The following is a 19,966-nucleotide window of genomic DNA, read 5'->3' as shown; positions in this document are numbered from 1 at the left end:
TACTATTTGTGGTTTAAAAATCTGGACTGCTTTTCACAGATTAAACTTTCTTTGCAGATTATCACATCACAATAACTGAGGTGCTCAGTTCATCTAGATCAGTGGCTCTCAACCTTCCTGATGCCGCGACCCTTGAATACAGTTCCTCATGTTGTGGTGACCCCCAACCATAAAATTATTTTCATTGCTACTTCATAACTGTAATTTTGCTACTGTTATGAATCGTAATGTAAATATCTGATATGCAGGATGTATTTTCATTGTTACACATTGAACATAATTAAAGCATAGTGATTAATCACAAAAAAATATGTAATTATATATGTGTTTTCCGATGGTCTTAGGCGACCCCTGTGAAAGGGTCGTTCGACCCGCAAAGGGGTCGCGACCCACAGGTTGAGAACCGCTGACCTAGATCTACTAGATGTCAGAAACCTTTAGCAGGGCTACAAAAATGGCAGTTCTTTATGTCTGCATAAAAGTCCCTATAGATGAGCGGTGAATAGGATTCCTTTTTCCAGACTCCTCAGGGCACAACCAAATGCCCTAGGCGCCAGGACAGAGACCACAAATTCCTTCCGTTATTGTTACCATGTGAATTGACTGTTAACTCTCCTGCACCCACCTAATAAAGTGAATAAAGCATGTCAGGTCCTAGTCCTCAACTTCCCGGGGCTGAAAAGTTAAACTGAAGATATATTTTAGAAATCAGATCATTAAGTACATTCTTTTCTTTCCTTTAAATAATCTGCATAAACTGTTCTATTCTAGAGAGTAAATCAATCAGTAGTCCCTGTTACACGGGCTCAGAAACTTCCAGATTCTCCCTTTCCCCCAAGGCAGGCCTCAGTCCTCCGTGGTTACCTCTGCCCTCTGCCACACTGCACGGCAGGGCCCACGCCCCTCACCTACCGCACACCACACGCACGGGGCGTCACACGCACGGGGCGAGGCAGGAACCTGAGCATCAGGGAGGCGCCTACAGCCACGGAGATGATCCTGGGTTTGTTGCCACTTCACAGAACCACATCCTGCTTTTAGTGGATCAGAAGACAGATGGATGACAACAGGATGCTAACGGCAGAGCCCTCAAGAGGCCTGCACCCACTGCCAGTGGCTCCAGCACAGGAAGGCAGTGTGGTGCTGGGGGGGCTAGAGGGGAGGGCGCCCTCTGGGGGTTGGGGGAGAGCAAACTGATGAGAAGCACCTGCATTTGCTGGGTGTCAGGCATAGTTGCCAAAAACTTAGGAATGCTATCAATTTAAGTGTACCTTCAGGCACCTCTGAATTTGGGAAAGGTGCGAGAAGCCCCCACAATTCAAGCCAAAGTGGGGCATGGTTAATATGACTACTTATTGCTGGGGTCCAACCCCAGCAGGTCCAGGGGTCCCCAAAGGTGTGGACGGAGTCGGCGAAGAAGGGATAACAAGGAGACAGCGTTCAGTTGATCAGCAGCCTAGCCAGGATCTCTAGCCAGGATCTCCAGCCAAGTTCTGGTCTGGATCTCCAGAGAGGTTCTGTTTAGGATCTCCAGCCAGGTTCTGTGTCAATGGTCTCTTGCTAGGTTCTCCAGCCAGGTACTGTCCAGGTTCTCCAGCCAGGTTCAGTCACCAGGTTCTAGTCAGGTTCTCTTGCCAATTTCTGTAGTCAGGTTCAGTCCAGGATCTTTTGCCATGTTTTCTCCAGCGAAGTTCTTCTGTCTCTAGAGAACGTTCTGTGTAGGTTCTGTGCCTCCTGGTTCTGTCTTCTTAGTTCTGTGTCTTGCTGTCTTGTTACATCTGTATTTATACCAGTTGATTCAATCCTATCAATCTCTATTACAAAGGTTAGGGCGTTTCTTATCTCCATTCCAGGGAGTAGAGATTATGTAGCTTAAGCATGATTGTTCATAGTTAAAGTGATTAATTACCCGCCTGGCACTTAGTTGAGGGGTTTTATTCCCTCCCTAACTTCAGGGGAAAATCCCTACCTGGGGAAACAACCTTTCTCAGAGAGGAGACCTTGGTTAAAACACATAGTGCCAAGAAGGTGAGCAAACATTTTAAGAACAGTATGCCATATATGCCGGGTCCTTTGAAACAGCAAGGATGGACCGGCTCCCGGCAAATTCCCCCTTTTTTATTTTTTAAAAGGAGGCATTAAAAAGAAAAAAAAAAAACCAAATGCTCTCTTGTATCCATTTTAAGAGTAGGATTGGCGCTTTCTGCTATTACCTGAGGCCTGATCTATCACCCCAGGGAGAGCTTGCCAATCCTGCACTTTCCCGGGGTGGAAAGGCTGCAGTGGGGTTAAGGATAAGGCTCCTTGGGTCTATCTCCTCCCATGCCTTTACATTTACCTTTCCTTCCCCAGAAAAGCATGGACATACTTCTTGTATAAAACGTTCTGTCTGACTGGGAGTAACCTTAATTCCTCTGCTAGCAAGCATATGTGTTAAAAGATCAATACAGAGTCTTATTTCTTTAGACTCAGTATGGCACATTTTCTTAATCTAAAGATCAATACAGAGTCTTCTTTCTTTGGACTCAGTATGGCACATCTTCTCAATCTAAGAATCAATACAGAGTCTTCTTTCTTTGGACTCAGTATGGCACATCTTCTCAATCTAAGTATCAATACAGAGTCTTCTTTCTTTGGACTCAGTATGGCACATCTTCTCAATCTGAGTTCTGTACTATCCACCTTCTTACCCTACTTATCCTCTGTAGAGGGGTCTGCAGTACCCTGGTGGAGTCCTATCTGTCCCGAGTGTTGGGTTCTCAATTGGGGGGGGGGGGGGGGCTTACCTAGGGGAATCCTGTTCCAGGAGTTCCCAAAGGTGTGGACGGAGTCAGCGAAGACTATCCACCCTCTTCCTACGGTGGAGTCCAATCTGTCCCGAGAGTGGGGCTTACCTAGGGGTCCTTGTTCAGGCGCCAGATGCTGGGGTCCAACCCCAGCAGGTCCAGGGGTCCCCAAAGGTGTGGACGGAGTCGGCGAAGAAGGGATAACAAGGAGACAGCGTTCAGTTGATCAGCAGCCTAGCCAGGATCTCTAGCCAGGATCTCCAGCCAAGTTCTGGTCTGGATCTCCAGAGAGGTTCTGTTTAGGATCTCCAGCCAGGTTCTATGTCAATGGTCTCTTGCTAGGTTCTCCAGCCAGGTACTGTCCAGGTTCTCCAGCCAGGTTCAGTCACCAGGTTCTAGTCAGGTTCTCTTGCCAATTTCTGTAGTCAGGTTCAGTCCAGGATCTTTTGCCATGTTTTCTCCAGCGAAGTTCTTCTGTCTCTAGAGAACGTTCTGTGTAGGTTCTGTGCCTCCTGGTTCTGTCTTCTTAGTTCTGTGTCTTGCTGTCTTGTTACATCTGTATTTATACCAGTTGATTCAATCCTATCAATCTCTATTACAAAGGTTAGGGCGTTTCTTATCTCCATTCCAGGGAGTAGAGATTATGTAGCTTAAGCATGATTGTTCATAGTTAAAGTGATTAATTACCCGCCTGGCACTTAGTTGAGGGGTTTTATTCCCTCCCTAACTTCAGGGGAAAATCCCTACCTGGGGAAACAACCTTTCTCAGAGAGGTGACCTTGGTTAATACACATAGTGCCAAGAAGGTGAGCAAACATATTAAGAACAGTATGCCATATATGCCAGGTCCCTTGAAACAGCAAGGATGGACCGGCTCCCGGCAACTTATCTGTGGAGTTCTCCCTAGATCGCTGAAAGAGACATAGTCCTCAAACCCCAATTATAAACACTTTAAAGACAGGTTAGCAATGCAAAATTCCCCAAATACTCAGCCAAATATGACACTCAGCAGAGGTGACACACTTGGGGTTAGAATTTTTACACTAAGGCCCTTCTTTTCAAAAACTAGATTGAAATGACGACCTGCAGAGCCCCATACATGTCAAAACTCTAAAAGTTCACTGATATTCAACTCATAAATGTTATTACACTATAAAGGTAAATGTAAAGGAAGAAAAAAGGTAGAAATATACACTGCATGGCTCAGAAAAACATAAGCAAAGATGAAAAAAAGTAGTTAACTAACTAAACATTAAACATAAAAACCAACTTTCAAATGACTTATGTTAAACAAAACTGGTCCGTCCTTCCTTATAGATTCTGGTCAAGTTTTCTATCATGAGAAATATTTGATTTGAGGGTTAGTGATAAGTATTCTGCTCAAGTGAATATGAAATTAGACAACTCTGGAAATAGAGTGTTATCCCTTGAAATACTTAATAAATTAGAGTAATCTTATCCAAATGCATCTTCCAGGTGTTACCCAGCCACCAGTAACTATAACTGCTGGTGTGACTTTTACCTCAAGATGTTTAGACCCTAGAACATTCATGTTTCAATGTCAAAGATCTGTACAATTTATACTAATGTCACTACCTACAAATCAAATCCCCTACCCTGTGCTCTCAGTCTAAGCCCCCTGGGCCTTGATCTGTCCAAGAATCTCGTGCACGCATACATTTAACTGCTATCCTTCCTTCAACAGTGGCATTCTTCCCATCCCAGAGAAAATCTTACATCCATCAATCTCACCATTCTTTGCTCCCTACGGCACCAGCACCTTGCTCTGTACCAGCATCGCCACTGTGTAATCTATCATGTTCTAGTAAAATCCCATGTCCTTCCATCCTTGGGGCAGGGAAAGATGAAGCACTCGGGTTGGATTCAACGCCCGCAGTGGGGCCAACGCCCGCAGTGGGGCCAACGACACCAGGCCTCACAGACTAACTTCCCAGCAGGAAGGTGCTGGCAAAGAGGCAGGATTGAAATGCAGGGAAAGGGCTAAGATATAAGGGTGTCTGTCAGGCTCTGAGCGCGTTACTAGAGCAACTGGGTAAAGGGCTTAGGAGGAACAGCCAGTGTGACCATGCCGTGTGTCGGCTGGCCTGGGCCATGGTGCCCAGGTACTTGGTGGTTAAGCAGATGCCGGTGTCTGTGAGGTGCTTCTAGGTGAGATTAATGTCCAAATCAGTGGACTGAGCACACAGGCTGCCCTCCCCAGTGTGGGTGAGCCGCATCCAGTCCGCTGGAGGCCTGAATAAGTTACAGGCTGAGTAAGAAAGAACCTGCATTTTACCAGTCTGAAAACACGGTCTTCAAATAGCCTTCTCTACACTCATGGTCAGAAAGATACTTGTCTGTATTTTCTTACAAAAGCATTCAAGTTTTTCTTGTCACATTTGTCCTTTAAAACAAGAAAAGTTCTCCAACATTGAAGTCCGTGGTCATCTCTCCTGCCCTGGTGCCCACCCACCTTCTCCAGCTGACTTCCCCCATCAGCGGCCTCCCACAGCAAAATCTGAATCAGATGTAAATTTTTCTAGTAGCCATATTAAAAGGGAAAAGCAAATGCAATTCATTTTTTTGTTTGCTTAGTTTTTGTTAATCCTCATCCAGGGATATTTTTACCATTGATTTTTAGAGTAGAAGGGAGGGAGGGAAGAGGGGAGAGAGAAACATCCACATGAGAAAGAGACACACATCAATTGGTTGCCTCCTCCGCATGCCAGGACTGGTCCTGGGGATTGAACCTGCAACCCAAGTACGTGCCCTTGACTGGGAATCAAACCCTCAACCCTTAGGTGCATGGGCCGACGCTCTAACCACTGGGCAATACTGGTCAGGTCCCAAGTGAAATTACTTTTAACATATTTCACTTAACTCGATATATTCAAAATATTAACCCTCTAAATACAATCCAGGTTAAAGATTACGAATGGTATTTTACAGTTCTATTTCCTGTACTGAGTCTTTGAAATCTGGGGAATATTTGACACAAGACAGCTCAAGTAAAAACAGCCACATCTCAAGTGCTCAAAAGCCACAAGTGGCTCGTGGCTACCGTACTGAACAGCACAATCCTAAGTGATCTCCAGTCCCAAGATTTAAAATCCTATCGATGTAGCAATTACTCCAAATGTCATCTCTACTGCTTCTCTCACGAACCCCAGAATTCTAGAGCCATCAAGGTACTGGACAGTGAGGTGTGCAACTGGACGCTCAACTTATATCTTTTTTTGTTGTGAATTCTCACCCAAGGGTATTTTTCCATTGATTTTTAGAGAGAGTGGAAGAGAGAGGGAAAGACAGAGAAATATCAATGTGAGAGAAACACATCGACTGGTTGCTTCCAGCACGAGCCTTGAGCAGGGCCCGGGGCACATGCCTAGACCAGAATAGAACCTGGGACCCTTAGGTCTGCAGGCCAATGCTCTATCTACTGTGCCCAACTCGCTAGGACACAACTTATGTCTTAAATAAAAAACAAACTGCATTCTCACGACCGCCATCCGTGCCATGACCTTCCCAATGTCAGTCAAGGGCAATGCTTTGATTCTATGGCTCAAGCTGACTCCCCTCCTCTCACATCCCATATCTATCCACCAGCACCTCTTAGTTCTACCTTCACAACGCACCCAAACCAGGTGCTCCGTGTTCTGCCCTCCGCGTTCTGCCCTCACATCTCTCTGGCCGTTTCCTTCAGCTCCTGTCACCTTGCCAGAGCCTTCCCTGTCCACCCTGTGCCACACTGCCACCTCTGCTCTGGTTTTCCTTAGCACAGATCTCCACTTGACATGCAGATCCTCTGCTTACTCCTATCAGCAGCCTCTCCCCACCCCTCCCAGGACAGAACACGTGTGTGCTGGCTGTGTGGGGGGGTGACCCTCAGGTGGCCGACAGCCTCCGCCTGCTGGACATTCAAGTCACCACAGAAAGGACATGAGGCCATAAGTCTCCCAGGCTGCCCGCAGCAACAGCGATCAGAGGGGGACTAGCCCCAGCCTCCCTGCCCTCGGCAGACCTCCTATCAGCTGGGCCATGACTTCCTCAGAACTGCCTGGCCCTGCCTCCTCTCCCTTCACAGTCACATCCCATGTGCCCTGTCCTTCCTCCTTCCCTTCCCAGGCAAATCCCCGGTAAGTCTCCTGCATGTCTGACCATCTTGGCATCTGTGCCTAGGACGAAGCAGGCGCTCAAGCATTACGTGGATGAATGACCCTCCAGGAAGAGTAGGGCAGTGGGAGGAACGTGCACTTTCAGCTGCAAGGGGAGAGCCCGGGCTCCTGCTCCGCCATGTTATCTGTAACCCTGGGGAAGTTTCTGGAGACCTGAGCCACAGCATCAGTTGTAAAACGGAGACAATCCCACCCTCTCGAGACTGTCAGGGGGATGAAATGACAGTCCCCTGAAGTCCCACCTCATGGCCGCCCATGCAGGCCCCGACTTCCCCTCCTAACCCATCCCTGTAGCTGCTGAGATCCTCCGCCTTGACCCTGCCCCATAACTTCTGACCATTTTTAATGAAATATAGCCCCAAATGACCCTATATACCCAACAGTAATCCCTTGTTCAATTAAGCCTAATGAAAAAACTTTTATTTTCATTCCTATGATGGACTTTGAGTTTATTTATGAGATTTTAGAAAGTGAAATCTCATCAGAAATGGGTACCATATACTCTGAAACATAAGCTGTTTCCCCTAAAGCTTCAAGAAAGTACACTTTAGCCCTAGCCAGTTTGGCTCAGTGGATAGAGTGTCAGCCTGCAGACCAAAGGGTCCTGGGTTCGATTCCAGTCAAGGGCATGTACCTCGGTTGCAGCTCCTCCTCGGCCCGTTCTTGGCTGGGGCTCAGGGAGGAGGCAGCCAGTCGATGTGTTTCTCTCACATTGATATTTACCTCTGTCTTTCCCTCTCTCTTCCACTCTCCCTAAAAATCAATGGAAAAATGTCCTCTAGTGAGGGTTTTTTTTAAAAAAGTACACTTTAAAAAAACACCCAGTACAAAATATAAAAATGCAGTTCAGTATCAACTTTTTTTAAAATATATTTTTATTGACTTTAGAGAGGAAGGGAGAGGGAGAGATACAAGTATCAATGATAGAGAATCACTGATTGGCTGCCTCCTGCGCGCCCCCTACTGGGGGTCAAGTCCGCAACTCGGGCCTGTGCCCTTGACCTGGAATCTACTGTGACCTCCAGGTTCCTAGGTCGATGCTCAACCACTGAGCCACACCGGCCAGGTAGTACCAACTTCTTAAAGTTAAGGTTTTTAAAGCCCCTTAAAAATTTTTTTTTTAAGTTTGTAGCCTTCTAGATTATTATGGAGTTTTCCAGGAACATATGCACTGACTTTTTGTGGATTTAAATTCAGCAGTTTCTACAAAAACCTTGAGCATGACGTATGTGCGCCTCTTCCATATGCATTCTGGAAAATCCCCAAGTGGGTAACTAATGGTCAGTGCGAGTCACAGAGAGCAGGAGTAGGAAGCTTGAGGGTGAGGGTTTTTACTTTTATAAGCTTCTTTTAAAAAGTCTTACAGGACTGGCTACATAATTTGTGGGGTCCAGGGCAAAATTAATTAAGAATATCGAGACCGTGACAGCAGAGCATTAAACCAAGTGAGGGCCCATGTGACTGTCCAGGTTGCTAGTTCATGAGGCGGACTGTGAGCCTCTGTAATTTTTAGTAATCTAATATTTAATGTGCAGCACAAAAAGTTGTCATCATTATTAATACAAAATTATAATCCAGGATTACTTCAGAGAAAAAATATCAAGTCTAATGTCTAAAATTATTAAAATAGAGCCACCAAGAAAAATTTTCACATGATCAACGATAATTCAGAGAAGGCAGACACGTGCCGGTCAGCTTTCTGTCGGCTGTGTAGGGTAAGGAGGTTACCACGCAAGCTCCCAGGACACACGTCTACTCCACTGCAACGGGAAGCCCTCCCATAAGCCAGTGGGCGTGCACACACGGAATACTCGGCCATGAGAAGCGCGAAGGAGACCTGTGAGGAAGGAGATCTGGTGCCTGATGAGAAAAGCGCCCAAGACACGAAGTCTAGTGCTTGCTTAAACACGGAACTCTCCCAGGACTCCACTTCTTACAAGTACAGGCATAGTTTTTCTCTGACATCCAAGAAACTTGGTGGTTTTTCACGATGAGTACAGGATGGGAAGAGGAGTGAAGATTTACTTTTCATCTTACAATTTACTTCTTTCTTAGATTTTTTAAATATATACTTAAAAAAAACCCAAAAGGCTCACCGGCCAGTGGGGCTGGCTGGGCATTGTCCAGTCAGGGCACATGCCTGGGTTGCAGCTTCCATCCTCAGCCCCAGTCAGGGTGCGTGTGGGAGGCAATGAATGGATGTCTCTCTCACATCAACGTTTCTCTCTCTCTCTCTCTCTCTCTTTCCCTCCTTCCTTCCCTCCCTTGCCCTCTCCCTCCCAACTCTCTAAAAGAAAATCAATGGAAAAAATATCCTCAGGTGAGGATTAACAAAAATAAATTAAAAATACATGATTCTACCATCTTCAGGCTTTAAAATAAGTAAATAAATGGGCTTTATAACAATTACTTATGTTCAAAACAATGTTTTGGTAAATAATACAAAATATACTTTAACAGTTTTAAGTTAAGCTTTACATTTTCTAAAAATTACCAATTAGCTGGTAATAGCAAAAAATTATTAAAATTACTATCAGTAGCCAATTATTTATGGTGATAACCAAAGAAAGCAGCAGCAAGTAACAACCACCATCAAGAAATGGATAAAAAAAAAAGTGTTGATTCAATTTCAACTCCCTCTCGATTAAAATCTTCAGGGAAGATGCTAACAAGGAGTAAAATGTTAGACACCTAAGAAAAGGCAAGTAACTGAAGAAAAAAGTAAAGAGCCTGAATAAATCCCCAAACTAGGGAGGCAGTTTTGAATAGCGATGCATTGGCTATTAAAATTCCAAAGGTACTCTGGGAAATAAACGTAACTGAGCTCCAAGCAAACTCCTGGCTGAGAGGGAAATAAATCCCTCCCCTGTTCTCCCGCTCTTCATTACTGAGGTAACAACCATTGCACCCCAAAAACAATTTTGAAAATGCATTGAGACTTATTTATTTACACTTACTTATCTCCATAGGGACGGATTCATTTCATTTCCATATGTGCTGTGCCATTCCCGTGCGCCAGGCACATGAATTAAAGACTCCACTCACAGTGACCAGGCTCACTCTAGAGCAGCCGTGGGCAAACTACGGCCCGCGGGCCCGGATCCGGCCCGTTTGAAATGAATAAAACAAACAAACAAAAAGACCGTACCCTTTTATGTAATGGTGTTTACTTTGAATTTATATTAGTTCACACAAACACTCCATCCATGCTTTTGTTCCGGCCCTCCGGCCCTGCTCTAGAGAATCACTCATGCGGGGGCACGCGCGCGCGCGCGCGCGCGCGCGCACACACACACACACACACACACACACAGCCTGCACTCACCTCCTTCCATCACTCTAGCTCAGTGGTTCTCAACCTATGGGTCGCGACCCTTTTGGGGGTCGAACGACCCTTCCACGGGGGTCACCTAAGACCATCGGAAAACACATATATAATTACCTATTGTTTTGTGATTAATCACTATGCTTTAATGATGTTCAATTTGTAACAATGAAATTGGGGGTCACCACAACATGAGGAACTGTATTAAAGGGTCACGGCATGAGGAAGGTTGAGAACCACTGCTCTAGCTAGAAGCACACACGCACAGAGCAACACATTCTCAAGCATTTCTGTAATTATTAATCTTCTAACTTTTTATTGTCTTTCTTTCTAATACAGTTATTAGTTCATTCATTCAGTGGGATAGCCCCATCACCCCCAATTCTTTGGGGCAAGTTTTAAGAGCAGTTTATTAGGAATATGTAGGTTTCCAATGATTTTTTAAGTTCATAATCATAAATATAGTCAATATACGTTAAATAGCAATCAATACATATTCTTGTGTTGCTGCAAGTAGGGAATTCCATTTATTTTAGAACTAACAGTCCTTTTTCAAGTTTCCGGGTAGAACTTGTTAATAACTAGTGCATATAAACTGAAAAATAAATACTGAATTACAAGTTTCCAAATTATAGCTGGTTTTCCTCGCTTCCTTTCTCCTTAGCGGGTCAGGGGTAAGGCTGCTGACCAGACAAAGAGAGAGGGCTCCAGAGAAAGCCTTTTCAGGGCAAAGCTGGAAGATGATGTCTAACTCAGAATTTCCATGTCAACAGTCATTCCAAATACTGCATAGGGAGACACTATTGTTTAATGAATTATTTCAAGATAGAAGATTAAAATGGAACATCTGTTTCACTGAAAAAGAACATACAGTGTAAATCGGACAATTCCCATTTCCCACACAAGCCACAGGCAAAAGAAACTGCACGGCCTACAGGCAGGTTTGCCGTCTTCAGAACAAACTGGGCACCATCATGGATCTACTTGTGCAAAACCCCTCTCCAGCCAATGCTCCTGTTCTGCTTATTCCCAAAACTAAGGAGAGAACGGAGGTGCAGGTGGAGACCAGGTGACTTTTCCTTTACACACAAGCCCAGAAATGAACCTGTGAGCATGTTACAGTACCAGTATGAGCTGTAAAACCAATCAGCGTACCCAACCACCACTGTTCCTACACCTGCTCCAACTAATAGCTAAAAGCTGCCACTTCCTGAGCACTTACTACGCGCTGGGCCTTGCTCAAGTGTCATGCGGATGGACTCAAGCAGCTCTCATCTAAAGCCACTCCAACCCTCCTCCCCCTCTGCTGAAATCAGAGACTATAGACCCACTGAGTTAATCAAACACTCAAGGAGTAAGTACTATGTAAAAAGCCACACTGCACATTAGCAGGAGTCAGCAATGGATCAGAGTTCCCTCTCTTCCCTCGGAGTTTACAATCCAGGAAAGACCTCCATGTAAAGACTTAACTACAAAGTCAAAGGGAAAAAATAGCTAAGTGGAGGTACCAGTCAAGCACCGTGTGGAAGAATGAGGAGTTAATTCTGAAAACCAGGGGAAGCTTCTCTCATAGAAGCAGAAGTATTTAAGCCAAACCGTCAGTATTAAGAATTCCGACAGGAAGAAAAAGGCAGAAAGGACATTCCAGAATAAAGGAACTGGACAAACAACCATGAAAGCAGCCAGAGGTCTAGTGTTGAAACACAAGGTGACGAGAGAGACACAGTAAAAGATCAAGCTCAAGGCTGGAATGAGGCCAGATGGCATAAGGTCTTAGAGCGATTTCCTAACCCTTTCACGTGAATTCTCCACCAGGGCCAGGTGGTGGTGGCTCCAAGGGAAGGCTCTGCAGGAGACAGCCCACCTCCCAGCAGAACTCGGCCATACCCCCAGGTGTGATGGAGGGGGATGCTGAGAACCTCCGGTGCACACTGGGGGGAAGGCGTGCCATGGTTTGATTTACTATTAAATCATCCTGTAACAACGCAGGACCAGAGAGACTGGAGAAAGCGAGGCCGGTCAGCAGCAGGCCTCCGTAACCACCCACGTGAGGGCTGACAAGAGCCCACAGCGGCAGGGGCGAGGAGCCCCAGAAAAGGTGGGTGGGAAGGACACGTGGAGGCAGACGGGGCAAAAATCTGGTGAAGAAACGGAAGAAGCCGAGTGTCCAGCCTGGGTAACGAGAAGGACGAACGTGCTGGAAGTGAGGCATCTCACTCACAGCGCAACGAGGACACGCAGGACACCAAGTATGGCCACTTTAAGGGACACGACAACAAAAATAGCACAGACAAGACCGCTCTCATTTCACAGAACAAAGAGACTAAAGTCCGAGAGGGATGTACCCGACTTGCCCACAGTGACCCAGGGGTGAGCGCTGCACCCAGACACAGCCGCGTCTCCAGTACAGGCCTCGTCGGCTTAAATAAGCCCTCCCATGCAAACTACTTTCTAGTGAGATTAATAACTCTTGTCTTAAAAACCATTTTAATAAAAAGTAATCTGCTGGGAGTGCAATGAGATTTCAGAGGTCAGGGACACTTCAAACCCTGTGCCTGGCTCCTCCGTCCAGGGGACAGTGCGAGGCTCCGCGGGCGCAGGCAGGCTCCTGGGTGCTGGCAGTCAGACAGATGGGAGGCGGTTGTTTGCACGTCGTATAAAGATCCCACTTGGTATCACATGAGAGGCCAAAAATAACTGGAAAAAATATTCTAAGTATTAACTATCTTCAACACAATATAACCGCATTATGAATGTTGTGGTTGGGACACTGATGTTTGCTATTAACATACTTCATAACAATAACACACTACATAAGGTGATTACAGACTTGAGCAAACATTTGAACACTTTCATGTTTAAACTCCTGAGCAAGGTGTTGGGGGTAAAATAACAGCACAGCCAGAGTTTAACATACACAATACAACATGATACAGGTAATAATCCAAGTAAAAATAGAGGATTATGACTGCAGAAATGAATAACTCATTTTTACAGGATTTCCAAAGGGTTCCAGAGAGGACGTAAAATCAGATGTGGGTTTTTAAAAACTGGAGGGGAGCCCTGGCCAGTTTGCCTCCGTGTTTAAAGCCTCAGCCTGCAGACCAAAGGGTCTTGGGTTCGATTCCCGGTCCAGGGCACGTACCTGGACTGCAGGTTTCGGGCTGCAGGTTTCATGCAGGTCAGGTTGTGTGTGGGAGGCAACCAATCAATGTGTCTCTCTCACATAGTGTTTCTCTCTTTCTCTACCCCCCCACCTTCCTCCCTCCCTTCTAAAAGTCAATGGGAAAAATATCCTCGGGTGAGGATTAACAAAACATTTTAAAAACTGGAGGGGATGGGAGTGAGACAGGCATTCCAATCAGAGCTGAGGCTCTAAGCAAAGAAGGAAGCAGCAGCTTGGCATGTTCCGAGAGGAAGAGTGGTCCTGATTAGCGGCAGTGTGGAAAGGTGAAGAAGAGGACAGGTGAAGTTCAGAGACGTCTGGGGCCGGGCGACGAGGGGCCTTGAATGGGATGCTGGTGGGCCCGGATTCCATCCCCCCACCAGCAGATAGTCTTAAGCTTTCTGAGCCAGAGACTGGCAAGATCTGATCCGTGTTTCAGAAAGATGACTCTGGCGGCCAGAGAGGAGGAGGTGGAGAGGAGCCTGAAGACAAAGCTTCAAGCCAAGAAAGGAATCAGAAGCATTGACACATTGGCACTAATCTAGTCTTTTTAAAGGGGCTGAATGTTGCTGGAATTATTTCACATCTCCCCTTACTTGACCATCCCAACTATCCTGAGACAGGTATCATCATTATTCCCATTTCACTGATGAGAAAACTGGCTCAGAGGCCATTAACTGTTCCAAGTGAAATGCTGCTAAAACAGAAAATCCAGGCTCAGTACTTTTCCATTCTGGGTAAAAAAAATTTTTATCCTATTGCTTTTGAAAAGCAATATTGCTACTGTAAAAGCAGGGTGATCTATAAGATCGTTAGAGAAGTGTTAAAAATCATGTAATTTTCCCAAATGTTTGCAACTTGTGTAAATAAGCTAATTAGCCTTAAAATAGTTATAGATATGCTTTCTGTTAACCCCATGTTAAAGACCTGTCCTTTAAAAAATGAACAAAAAAACCCTGGTACCTCTAATTCCACGTACTATGGAGTTAAATATTTAAGACTAGTATTCTGCCCTTCATTCCATGTTCAAGTAGCCAAATTGGCATTTCACTGAGAGACCATTATACATGTGCCCCAACTGAAGCAGTAAACTACTTTTTGAATTATTAAAAATTCATTATTTAGCAGGGTACAACAATTGAATCTAGAATACAGGGTGGGGCAAAAGGAGGTTTACAGTTGTTCATAAGCAAAATAGAACAATAATTAATAAATAATAATAATAAAGAATAAACTCGTGTTTTATGAAGGCACGCCTTTAAAGCTCCTTTGCTTCACCCTGTTGTAGATGTAACTGCAAGGAGCTTACCTAATTCAGAACGTGTTTGTCACAAAAGAATGGCGTAAAGGTCCTGAGACCCATTTAAGAACGGATGGTTCCAGCCCTAGCTGATTTTGCTCAGTGGGTAGAGCATCAGCCTGCGGACTAAAGGGTCCCAGGTTCGATTCCTGGTCAGGGCACAGGCCCTGGGTTGTGGGCTCGGCTCCAGTAGGGGGCGTGCAGGAGGCAGCTGATCAATGATTCTCTCTCATCACTGATGTTTCTGACTATCCCTCTCCCTTCCTCTCTGTAAAAACTCAATAAAATATATATATTTTTAAAATATATATATATGTACATATATATATATTTTTTTAAATGGATGAATCCAGAACAACTGATGAGAGAACATCTGACCTTCAGAATGCAGAGTGGCAGATTTTTTCCCCTCCCCTTTAAATTCCAAAGTCTATGAAATGGTCAAGGTGTTCTGGTGTGGGTCTTATCTATACTAATAAAAGGGTAATATACTAATTAGACCTGGAGAGCTTCTGGAAGTCCTTAGGGACAAGGCCATGGTGGCAGGCTGAGGCAGAGGCGGTTAGGGGCGATCAGGCCAGGAGGGGAGGGCAGTTGGGGGCTAGAAGGCAGGCAGGCAGACTGGTTAGAGGCAATCAGGCAGGCAGGACAGGTGAGCGGTTAGGAGCCAGTGGTCCCAAATTGGGAAAGGGATGTCCGACTGCCGGTTTAGGCCCGATACCACGGGGATAGGGCCTAAACCGGCAGTCGGACATCCCCCGAGGGGTCCCAGATTGGAGAAGGTGCAGGCCAGGCTGAGGGACACTCCCTCCCCATGCACGCATTTCGTGCACCGGGCCACTAGCATTACATAGGAGAAATCTGGATTACTCACAACCCCCATTATCAAAACTGCTTGCCCCCGTCCACCTCACCCAACTTCCCCCGCCATTCTGTGGTGTGTGTGTGTGTGTGTGTGTGTGTGTGTAAGCCCCGACTCGGGAACTCGGAGGCAGCATCCACCCGGAATGTCCAAGTGTCCACCCCAGGTCATTCCCGGCAGGAACCGCATTCGGTTAAATCGCTCCAGCGACCCGCATGCCCCTCCCCGCTTTCCGCTGCACGGTCTCCCGGCTGACGCCCCCCCAGCTTCCCTGTGGGGGGCAGGGCCGAGAGGCGGCGAAAGAGACGTCAAAACTGGGCTCCGCGACCGGGGCGTCTGCTCCCCGGGACGCGCAGGCCCCCGGCCGTGCACCCCCGGCCGCGCGCGGCAGGTCACACGCCGCGACCCGCGTCTCCCGGACGGAGAGGAGCGGCGGTTCCGAACGGCCGCGGGGGCGGCGAGCGCTCGGGAGCCCGGGCTCGGGACCCCCGCTCGGCCGCGGCGGGGACTCCGCGGGCCCGTCACGCCTGCCGGCGGCCGTAACCTTCGCCAAACCTTGCGCCGCGCCCGCCCCGCGCGCGCCCAGCCCCGGCCCCGCCCCCCGCCGCCGCCCGCCGCGCCACAGGCCCGCGCGCCCGTCCGTCAGGCCGGCCCCGCCCCGCGCGGCCCCTCCCCCGCCGGCCGTTCCCCTCCCCGGGCCCCCGAAGGACAATGCTGGCGGGGAGGGGGCCGCGCCGCGAGCGACCACCCGCCGGCCACGCCGGGACCCCGCCGCCGCCGCCCGGAGCTCCGCGCCCCGGCCCACGTCCGGCCCGCGCCTGGCCTCCCCCCGAAGAGCCGCTCCCGGCGCCGCGACGCCGGCCCATTGTGCGGACTCATCGTCCGCCCCTCGCTCTCCCGGAGCGCGGGGCCGGGCCGGGCCGGGGCGGGGGGTCCCCGAGCCCGCAGCCCGCCGCACGCCGGGGCCGGGCCGGGGTGCTCGCGGAGCCCGCGGCTCCCGGGACGGCCCGGCCTCCCTCCAGCCGGCCCCAGAGTCTCTCGGCGGCGGCTGCCCTCCGGGTCCCTCCCCGCCCGGCCGGCCCAGGGGCCGCGCCCGTCCGCCCGCCCCGGCCTCCCGGTACCTGCCGAGCGGCGCCTCCTCTCCTCTCCTCTCCTCTCCTCTCGGGCTCCGAGCGCCGGCGGCCCTGGCCTGCGCCTTACGTAAAGCGGCGGCGGCCCCGGCGCCACTCGCGGAGGGCGGGAGGCTGCGCGGAGCCGCTCCACTCCGTTACCCGGCAACTGGCCTCAGCGCCCCGCCGGCGGCGCGCTCCATATCCTTCCGCCCGGCGCCGGGATTACATCACGCCCGCCCCGCCCCCGGCCCCGCCCCCCGGCCGCGGCGCTGCGGGAGCGGAGGCGGGCGGGCGGGAGCCGGCGGAGCCCGGCTACCTGGGGCGGCGGGCGGAGAGGAGCCGCCCCCTCCGGAGGGCGCGGGGCTGCTCTCGGCAAAAAGTCCTGAACGCCGCCGCCGCCCGGCCCCCGCGGCTCGGCACAGCCCCCGCCTTCCCGGGCGCTCGCTCCACCTGTCTGCGCCCCTCCGCGCCGCGTCCTGGGATGGCTGGAGGGGGCGGTTTAAATAAAGACTTCTAATTTTTTTTTTTTAAAGACAAGCTAAAGGAACGTAACGAATGTAACGTGGCTCCTTTGATGAAGCAGGCAAAAATAGGTCTGGAAGAGTCGGAAGTGGGAGCCAAAAATGTGCACTAACCTTTTCATCAGCCTCTTCTCACCCGCCCACCTTCCCTAAATGCGACTCGGAGGCCTGGCCCGAAAAGGAAATCATTCGGTTTCACGGGAGCCCGAGCGGAAGGAGCCGGGAGACCGACTACCTGCTTACCGAGAGGAAGGGGACTCCGAGCGGGAGCCGCCTGGCCGGGGCCCTGACTCACTGATTGATTGATTGATTGATTGAGCTCCCACTGGGTGCCGGGCGCTGAGCTTTGCAGCTCAGAACTTAGCAAAGTTCCCGCACCGGTTCACAGGCTCATGCGGGAAGCGGTCCTCTGGGCTGGACGGGGCACTGCGTGCTGGGTGCTGGAGGGACGGGCCGGGGAGCGAGCATTTACCACCTACACCAGCGGTTCTCAACCTGTGGGTCGCGACCCCTTTGGGGGTCGAACGACCCTTTCACAGGGGTCGCCTAAGACCCTCGGAAGACACATATATAATTACATATTGTTTTTGTGATTAATCACTGTGCTTTCATGATGTTCAATTTGTAACAATGAAATTGGGGGTCACCACCACATGAGGAACTGTATTAAAGGGTCGCGGCATTAGGAAGGTTGAGAACCGCTGACCTACCCAGCTTTTTTCTGCAAGCATTGCTTTCATTCTTCAGACGAACCCTGGGTCCAGGCATTATCGTCCCTAATTCACAGGTGAGGAAGCTGAGACTCAGAAAAAGTGGCTTCACGAACTGAGCCGTGAGTGTGGTACGTGGGCAAGATCTTTTGATGTCCCTGAGCCACACTGCCCCTTGCAGGAGGCAGGACTTGAACCCAGGCTCCTGGCTCTGAGGTCCAGGGCCTTTTCCTTGACTCAGCTCTCCCCAGGCTCGCTGGCAGTTGTATTCTGGGAGTGTTCATATCCTCACCAATCACAGTGCATTCATTCAATCAGTATCTTGTCTGCACCTGTTGTGAGCCTGGCTGGACGCCAGGCAGGGGTGGCCCTTGCCTTTTGGAGGTCAAACTCTGAAAAGGGAGGAAGAGGAAGAAAGAGTGTGGGAAATCCAGAGTGATCTGGGAGCAAAGGTGGGGCAACGAACGAACGGAGCTTCTGAGGCTAGTTCCCAAGTGCCCCCAGACCTGGAAATCACAGACTAGTAAAATGTCCCCCTCAAGTTATAGGGGGTTTGCAGAGTTGTCAACTTTTCGTTTTGCTACATTGGTGAAACTGTTGTCATTAACGTTCATTATTCTGTGAAAGGACTTACTAACAGCAAAAAAGAAAAGAAAAAAAAGTAACAGTGTCTCAGAGGAAAGGAAACAGTAGGCAACCTTATAGCCACACTCAGTGGAGAATGAACTCTCTTGGTTACTTTGTCCCCCGCCCCCCCCTTCCCCCCTCCTTCAGATTGTTTGTTTTGATAAATGTCCTGGCAGGGTGGCTGACTCCCGCCTCAGGGCCTTTGCACGCACCAATTCCTGTTCATGGAACCCTTTCTCCCCAGATCTCTGCAGAGCTGGCTCCTTCTTGTCCAAGGCTCAGCTTCAATGTCACCTGCTCAGAGACACACCTTCAAGTCCACCCTGAGTCAGCTTTTAAATGAATGATGTCCGGATAAGAGCCCCCACCAGGGACGCTCCCATTGCCTCCCCAGGGCACCAGCGCCCTCCGTCAGGATTCTAACTGGTCATTTCAGCGTGGACACTGTCAGTCAGGGTGGTCCACTAACCTCCCCAGGCCTGCGCCCCGCCAACCCCCCTCTCAGCGCCCTCTCCGCGCCCTGCACTCCTCTCGGGAGTGGTAAGGGCCGCTCCAGCATGTGAGGCGCTAAGGTCAAGCCTCTGCCACAGCCTCACAGGCTCCGTGACCTTCACAGACTCCCGAGTATCTGCGACGATGGGGAGAGAATGGTGCTGGCCTGGCCTGTCTGTCGTATTCAGGGCCAAACAAGATCAGAGGTGTGGTGCCCTCCACAGTCTCCTGCATGCATTAATGGCAAGTCTCATCATTACAATTTCGAGTTTGTTCCCAGGGCCGATGGCTTTTCCTCACTTCACCTCTCTGAGCCTTACCTGTGAAAGGGGGTGCGTGGCCCCACCCCATAACGAAGAAACAGAATTTCCGGAGGATGAGGCCCAGGAATCAGGATGTTAAAAAGATCCCCAGGTGATTCTCATGTGCAGCCAAGGTTGAGAACCACTGACTTAGCCCGTCTCTCGCCTTGCCCCTGGGCAGTTCCTCGTACTCTGCAACGCGCTCTAACTTGAAGGTGGGAGGACAGGCACCTCTCCCCTCCCCTGACCTTTCTCCCAGGCCCCAGACCTGCCTCCCACCTTGCAGGGGAGCCCCGCCCACATGCCCACGGCTGACTCACGCAATCGGCGCTACACCTGGAATTGCACCCGAGAAGGTGATACCTGTTTACCCTGCTCGCATGGATGCTTTCACTGAGCACCTGCTGTGTGCAGGCACTGTGCTAAGAACCTAAGTATGTGCTTTCAGCCTCACCTACCGCCCCAAGGGCCCCCCCTTTCACAGGTAAGGCTCAGAGAGGTGCAGTGACTTGTCCAAGGTCGCTGGGCTAGGCGTCCAACCAGGTCATCCTCTCCCCTTCTAGCGATCTTTCCAGCCACGGCTGCTCC

At 49.4% G+C, this 19,966-nt stretch overlaps 1 protein-coding gene across 1 annotated transcript in view; it reads right to left on the bottom strand.

The window, feature by feature from the left end:
- KIAA0232 overlaps positions 1 to 16,924 on the bottom strand; it is a 74,562-nt gene extending 57,638 nt beyond the window's left edge. The window contains exon 1 of the mRNA XM_081091814.1: positions 16,736 to 16,924. The gene's annotated coding sequence lies outside the window, so the exon portion shown is untranslated. The remainder of the gene's footprint in view (positions 1 to 16,735) is intronic.
- Between the last annotated feature and the right edge of the window lie 3,042 nt (positions 16,925 to 19,966).

Source organism: Myotis nattereri (assembly GCF_964212035.1).
Source record: "Myotis nattereri genome assembly, chromosome: 1".
Classification (NCBI taxonomy): domain Eukaryota; kingdom Metazoa; phylum Chordata; class Mammalia; order Chiroptera; family Vespertilionidae; genus Myotis; species Myotis nattereri.
Note: the sequence above shows the minus strand (reverse complement) of the source record. Positions and strands in the feature narration are given on the sequence as shown.